The sequence below is a fragment of the Mustela lutreola genome, chromosome 1 (genome assembly GCF_030435805.1).
Source record: "Mustela lutreola isolate mMusLut2 chromosome 1, mMusLut2.pri, whole genome shotgun sequence".
Lineage (NCBI taxonomy): Eukaryota > Metazoa > Chordata > Mammalia > Carnivora > Mustelidae > Mustela > Mustela lutreola.
The window spans coordinates 178,994,596-179,002,272 of NC_081290.1; the positions used below are offsets into that span (position 1 = coordinate 178,994,596).

The 7,677-nt window shown below is 46.2% G+C and overlaps 1 long non-coding RNA gene across 2 annotated transcripts in view; it reads left to right on the plus strand.

Moving 5' to 3' along the window:
- Positions 1-4,296, plus strand: part of LOC131835122 (uncharacterized) — a 75,768-nt gene extending 71,472 nt beyond the window's left edge. For both annotated transcript variants that reach the window (XR_009355096.1, XR_009355097.1), the window contains exon 3: positions 2,143-4,296. This is a non-coding gene — a long non-coding RNA (uncharacterized LOC131835122). The remainder of the gene's footprint in view (positions 1-2,142) is intronic.
- Positions 4,297-7,677: the final 3,381 nt, after the last annotated feature.

Genomic DNA, 7,677 nt, shown 5'->3' on the forward strand with positions numbered 1-7,677 from the left:
AGCCGCTGGGCCTGTGGTATTTTGTGATGGCAGCCCTACCAGAAAAACGCAATTTCCTAGCAAAGTAATGATTCTAAACTGCGATCATCCATGACTGCTAATATCAGAGAGAGAGGACCAGAACATAAACATCTCCTAATAGATGTAGACATTATTACCTTTGAAGTCATATTGCCAGAAATTCTAATCTGTTTCTGGTAAGTTTCTAGACCTAATTTATAGCAAATACAAGGGGTCAGGGAACGTTTTATATGACCTCATGGTGATGCAGTTAGCAGAAGCTTGGCTCATAAAGATGGATAAGCCAGTTTCTTCAACACATAAATTACAGGGAAAGAGAATAGGAGGGAAAGAAACTCTGTGGTTTATGAAAGAGACCTGTCTACCGTCTGTGGTTTATGGGCTTTGTGGCAATCCCCATTAATGAGGACATGGTACAAAATGTATCTGAAACAGGGAAATGTGAGTACCACCTGGACATTTCCTGAAATTAGTGAATTACCTAATTACTAGCAGGGATAATGGAATTGTGATTATATTTTACAAAGATAACTGTCTTTTAAAGATATGTGTTGACATTTGTGGCTGGAAATGATACTGATGTCCAGAAATGGTTTCAGAATAATCTGGAGGAGGGGAAAGTATGTAGGAAAATAGGCAAAGCACAATTGGTCTTGAGTGGATAATGGTTTGAGGAGGGTGACAGGTGGGCAGGCATTCGTGATACACTTCTCTCCACTTACTTGCAAAATTTGGAGCTTTCCATAACAAATACCTTAATAGAAAGTTAGAAAGTGCCTGAAGGATCTCAAAATGTAATAAGATGGGCATGGATGTGGGCAGATCATCGCAATAACAGGAGAAGGACAAGGAAAGGAGAGACAATTGAGCCGCCGGGCTGATCGTTATTAGAATTTCAGTGTTTTCCTGTGAGAGGCAATGTATTCTGCCTGTTGATTTGTGCGTTTACCACCTAGAGGCAAATTCATAAAGACATGAATTTTCTTTGAAAAATTTACTTGGCTATTTTCCATGGGCTTCAGACCTGCTGAAAGATAGTTTTTTCCCTCCTTCCTCTCAAGTCTTTGCTAGTAAATGATGCTGATTAAGAGTCCACACAGGGACAGCGGCTTTTCCGTGAAATTGTTTATTAAGAGTAACACTTGGCATTTTATGGTGACATAGCCGTATTTCATTATGCCAAATGAATGGGGGTTTGCTAGATGATCTGTCATTTAACCTTACCAAGCCCCGGTTTCTTCATCTGTAAAATTAAAATGCTAATGATGTCAGAATCTCTTGGACGCGAGTGTGATAGATATTAGCGCCTCTGTCTCCAAAAGGATTGTTTGTTGCAAAGAGATGGTACACCCTGGCTCTTTAAGGATGGAAGAAGCAAATTTTAAAAAGATATTAGGCAGCCACGGTCTATGTTGATGGGTCAAGAAAAACAGGCTGGGAGCCAGCCCGAGCTTTGGAGATCGAGCATCAGAAACACTGCAGGACCAGCAAGGTAACAGACTGGCCTGCTGTCACCGCTCCTCCTTGTACCCTGGAGGCCGGGACCCTGAGTCCGCCAGTGGGACATGGATGAGGACATTGCCTTCACTGTCCCCGTCACTGGTGTCAGAGAGATGACGCCTCCTCCAAGCCTCTTTCTTTAGGCTGCTCACTCACAACTTGCCATCTTGTGTGCACGTTCCTGACAGGTGAAAGCCAAGTGTCATGCTTTGTCCTGCAAGGGGATCAGGGGACCAGGGCGTCGCGTGGTCCGGATTCTGTCTTCGGGGTAGAGTGGGGGGGTATAGGGCTCTCGGGGAGGGGGGGGGCTCGCCAGAAGATGCTGGGTTCCTTCTTACCACTCTTCCTTAGCTCTAATAACGGCATCATCTTCTTTTCTTCTGCCTACATTGACGAAGTACTTAGCTATGGGCTGACTGAGACTCCAGACAGCCCCACTTCGCAGAGGGGCAAATGGAGGTGTGAAGCGATTCGTTTGCCTCTGGTTGGTTAGAGGCAGAAGCTGGACCTCTGGCTGGCGGAGCCCTAGCTCAGAATGGGAAATCCCTGTACAATGTTCTTTCTCTGGAAGTGCTTCCATGTTCTTAAATCCTATTTCCTTTCTTGCCATCTTTCCCTCAGAGCCGGTAAGCGTCTTGTCCTATGAACCCTCTGCTAGTGCTGTTCGTTCCGGCTCAACCCACCCAGCGGCCCGCCCACCCCATGGAAGAGGTTTGGAAAGAAGGGTCAGAGAAGCTCCTAGACTCCTCTGAGGCCCTAGTGCCCAGCATGTGAGGAAAAACCACTTCGGTGTCCGAGACGTCCCTTCGAGACTGTCCATATGGAACCTTCCTGTGTTGCTCGCCTCCTCCGCAGTGGAAGCGCACAGGCGGGGAGCGCTTGCCAAGACAGAAACAGGAGCCACACTCCCTCTTACTCGATTTCGAACCCTGACGTTGTCACTGACACGCGGTGATTGAATCCCTCTGCACCCGACTTCTGTCATCTGGAAAACGTGCCCCGCTTTCAGAGTTGCGGCGCCATGGGCCTTGGGACGTTCGGATCCCTGCCACTTCCCCGCCCCATGCCATGCGCCTTAGCCCATCCTGTAGGAGGCAGAGTCCAGACCCAGCTGCGGGGTGAGCACTTTCCTAAAGCCTCCAGCATGTGAGAGTGGCAGGAACAGGCACGTGAGGCAGGAAGGTGGGGGAAGCTAGCCCAGGAGATGTGGTATCAAGCCGGCCAGAGCTTCTCAAATCCACTCAGCTGGGTGCTCAGCCCCCAGGACATTCCCAGAGAGACCTTCCAGAGTTATTGACCCTCAGAACCATTTTTCCAGGAAAAGAGTGGCAAGCGTTTGCCAGCTGGATTCTTGCCAGCTTATGTTGCTTATCATTCAAAATCTGTCCCCTGAGACATTAACTGGCTTGTGCCCCTGGGGTGTGTGATGGGGTCCCTGGAGAAGCCCGGGTGGAACCCCAGGGGGCAGAGCTACAGAGTCTTCTTCTGGAGACCACACCCGAGCCTCACTCCCACACGGGAAGGAGGAACGTGCAGAGACGATGGGGGCTGGAGGTCTGGAGACAGCGTCACTGTGTGCTTTGTGTTCACAGGAAAAATGTGAGCCCTTATCCCCCGGCTCTGTCAGAGAAGTGAGGCCCAGGGCCAGGATCTAGGGCACAGGCGGTGTCAGCTGGGTCAGAGACACTGTTCAGGGGATCGACTCTCTTTGGGGTCATGGCAGAGAGCAGCAGCACTGATCCCACGGCTGAAAAGCCTTTCCTGGTCATTCCTGTTGTCAGGACGCAGGCAGGCTAGAATCTGGGCTGTGCTCAGGAGAGGCGCCCATCCTGGGTTCGGACTCAGGAGTTATGATCTGAAGAGTTGGGGCTGCTCAGAAGCTGTTCTGGCGTGGAGAGGGAGCCTGAGAAGCCACAGCAACTTCCAGGAGCCCTAACAGCAGAGGCACCTGTGCCCAGGGGGACAAGTATCTTCACAGGATAGACCCATTTTGTTGTAAATTTTGGATGCCGTTCCTAATATTTGCACATTCCAGGTCTGGTCCTCCCAGCCTTCTTGGGGATCCTGTGGGCTTCTCATATCATGGGACACAGCGCCTTTACGTTTAAATTAGCCAGGTTCTTTTATCTAAAAACCCAAGGGACATAGTGATGACAGGAAGACAGGAATGAGTGGCAGGGTCGTTTTTCGACATGTTAACCATTTCCCCCATTTGCTCTGTCCCTTTCCAGGCAGGCGTGTCATTGTGTGCTTAACCCCAGGGGCTTCTGGGACAGGAGCAAAGACCCCATTTTGGTCCATACTGTCGACTTGACTTATGTTCCTGTCTTCCCTTGGAGAAGTTGTCACACTATTGTCTATGATTATGAAGGTGGAATGCTTAATTTTGGCATAAAGCAAGCTGTGAGTGTTGGCTTTTGTGCCCTGATGTGGGCTGTTGCCTAGAATTTAAGGAGAGTTTATAATTTAGAGTTACTCAAGGAAATTGGTTATTCTTACTTGTTTTTTAAGGATCGATGAACGTTGTGCACCCTACACAGGTCTGTTTGGGTATTGAAGAAAAGAAATGCTCCTCGGTTTACCTAATCCAGTGTAACAGAGAGGCTCCATAGAAAAAAATGTCAAACATGTTCTTTCCTGTGTCATTTTAACTTTAAATTATTTTAATCCAACTTAATTTTTTAGCCATTTTTATTACTCAAGTTTAATTTTACCCCTGTAATTGGACCTTTTTTGATGTTATTAAAAAAAGGAATATTTACTTTGAAGACAGAATGGTAGAAGGATTTTATGGAACCGTGGTTAATTTTCTTCGGAGTGACAACGTTATTGTAGTCACATATGAAGATGTCCTGAGGAAGACCATGTTGAACTGTCTGTGAGGTCTCATGCTGTTTGCAGGTGATTTTCAAATGTTTCGACAAGGAAAGTGCAAAGCAGGAACAGAAAAGATTAAGTAAATGTGGTAAATAATAATTCTTAAATGTAGGCAGAGGATATGTGCACATTTATTGTAGTATTCTTTCAAATTTGAAAATACTACCGTATTGAAGACTTTTAAAAACCATTTAATTGAAGTAAGGGAGGTTGCAGGGCATTACACATGATTTTCTTGGAATTCAGTATTATAAGGCTTCTGGAACTTCTGGCTTTCCAATAAGATATCTCACTGATCCTGTGCCGAGCTCTGCTCTAACTATCTCATTTAATCTCCACAAGTACCTTACGTATATCTCTCCAAACCCTTGCCAACTGCAAAGGTAGGGGGTATCAGCTCCATTTTATTTATTTATTTATTTATATTTTATTAACATATAATGTATTATTTGCCCCAGGGGTACAGATCTGTGAATCGTCAGGCTTACACATTTCACAGCACTCACCATAGCACATACCCTCCCCAGTGTCCATCACCCGGTCACCCTGTCCCTTCCCCTTCCTCCCCATCCCCTCCAGCAACCTTCAGTTTGTTTCCTGAGATTAAGAGTCTCTCTCTCACTCTCTCTCTCTTTTTTTTTTTTTTTTTTTTTTTTAGATTAAGAGTCTCTTATGGTTTGTCTCCCTCCCTGTCCCATCTTGTTTCATTTTTTTCTCCCAACCCCCAGGATTCCCTGCCCAACCTATTCACTTAGCATAATACCCTCTAGTTCCATCCACCTTGTTGCGCATTGTTAAGATTATTTGATGGCTGCATAGTACTCCATTGTCTATATATACACCACATCTTCTTTATCCATTCATCTGTTGATGGACATCTAGGTTCTTTCCACAGTTTGGCTATTGTGGACATTGCTGCTATGAACATTGGGGTGCACATGCCCCTTCGGATCTCTACATTTGTATCTTTAGGGTAAATACCTAGTAGTGCGATTGCTGGGTCATAGGGCAGCTCTATTTTCAACATTTTGAGGAACCTCCATGCTGTTTTCCAGAGTGGCTGCACCAGCTTGCATCCCCACCAACAGTGTAGGAGGGTTCCCCTTTCTCCACATCCTCACCAACACTGTTGTTTCCTGGCTTGTTTTCAGCTCCATTTTAGAGGTGAACAAAATCCAATCTAGGCTAGGTAAATTGGCAGAGAACCCCAGTTTGCCCCTCTGTTATATAGTTTCACAGTCACCCACCAGGAGAGAAACAGTGGTTACTCCAAAATATGTTGAGTTAATGAGGATATTTCAGTGTGTGTGTTAAGATAGGGAACCAAAAAGACCAATCTAGTTGCACAACAGAGGCAACAGCTGTGTGGGAGACAGCCCGCAAGCCTCAGTGGAGGGGTGGGTAGACAGTGGAGGAGGGGCTTCCTGTTTCTATAATTTAGACTCAGCCAGCTAAAACATGGTATTGTCCCTATCAACTCTTGAACAAATGTGAGGAAGACCAGAATAAATGTCACTGACTCACAAACATGGCTCCAGGATGCATGAACTCAGTATGTTGGAGTGGCCTCACATGGTGCTTCCTTGAGAAAGGGATTCTCAGGAAAACTTAGCTAAGAAAGAATGTGTTTGCCTGTCTTTATCTTTGGAAAATCACCAGTGACTCTGACAAAGATAAATGAGCTGGCTCTGTCTTGATTTTGAAGGAAGTTTATCTAATAGAGTGTAACGGAGAGGCTCAACAGCAAAAATGCCAAAAATGTTCTTTTCTTCGTAATTTTAAATTAAATGAATTCTTCGCCATTTTTGTCATTCTAATTTAATTTTGCCACTATAATTGGACTTTGATTATTTTTTTAAAAGACATTTTAAAGCCAGTCCTAAAAACTTAAATTTTCCAGTGAGCCATAGGAAGCAAAGAGATGTGGGGCAGCTGCTGCTTCTAGCCCTTCGTTCCTGAGCACAAGCACTCTTTCTGTTGAAGGCACAGCATGACAGGAAGGTCTTTGATCCAATGCATATACTGCATGAGGGAGATGGTTCTCGTTCTTGCAGAATATTGCCTCCAGCATGACATGGCCATTGTGCTTTGTGCAGGAGGTCCCTACAGTGGCTGACAGTTTCTGGGCAGCACTGTATGTGATACAGCCAAGGAATCCGAGGATTATGGGCTCACTCTCGCACCTCCTCCTGCTGTGAAGTGGGTCGTGTCCAACGAGATGTTATTTGGGATGCTGTGTCAGTGGGTAAATAGTCCATAAGCCTAAGGACCGTGGTACTGGCTGAAGCCCAGAGGGCAGAAAAGGCCAACCTGCAACTGAAAAAAAAATGAAAATTCAGTTTTCTCTTTTGGAAATACCATGCTGGCTTTTGCAAGCATGGGATGGGCCACTAGGTGGCCACAAACCGGTTCATTGTTCTCTTTGAGGAAGGGTAGCCTACCGTGGACTCTGTGTTGGTTAAGTGTGGTTTGTGGGTTGGACAATAGGCAGGTGGGGAAACTCGATAAGACTGCAAAAGCAGGAGTCCATGTGTCATATCCATCTCTGTTGCCATGGAGACGTTGTTCATCTGCTCACAGTGCCATTGCTGGTGTGGCCAGTGATAGAAGCTGGATGATGTAATTGGGCTGAGACATTTGTTGACTTGGCCATTTATTGCCTTTTCCACGGTCATTGCTTTCTGGAAGCCATTACATGTCATACCGAGACCTTCACACTTTCTGCTCAGTCCTCTGTGTCCATCCACACGTGTCTACCCCGGACCTCCTTGTCCATCATTGTTTTGTCTCTTTCCTTTCAAGTCCCTGAGCAGCAGGCCAGGCTCTCTGCCACTGCTCCCGAGTTAGTATACTCCAACGTGGGGCCACTTCTCCTTCCACATAAAGCGGATGACTGGTTATACCACTGAAAATTCTACCCAGCGGGAGGAGTTTTTAAATCACCATTGTCTTTCAAATCTATCCCTGAATCAACATATGCCTGTCAAGTCTGCACACTTGTAAACTGACTCAGACTTTTTGTTCCTCCTTCATCCGGTTGTATGGGGCACGCCATATAGCCATAGGAATAAGCTAGAGAAACAGATGGGTGCCCATGGGCTGTGGACTAGTGGTGCTGCTCCTGCTTGATTTGAGATGGGCCCCTTCTCAAAAAGACAGATTTCTGGTGGGTCTGCGCCACTCTTTGACCTTGATGGTCCGATAGGGTCCCATTCTTGATAGCCCATTCCAGGCACGTGGTGGCTTGGTTTCCTATAGTCAGTTGCTCTCTCTCACTCA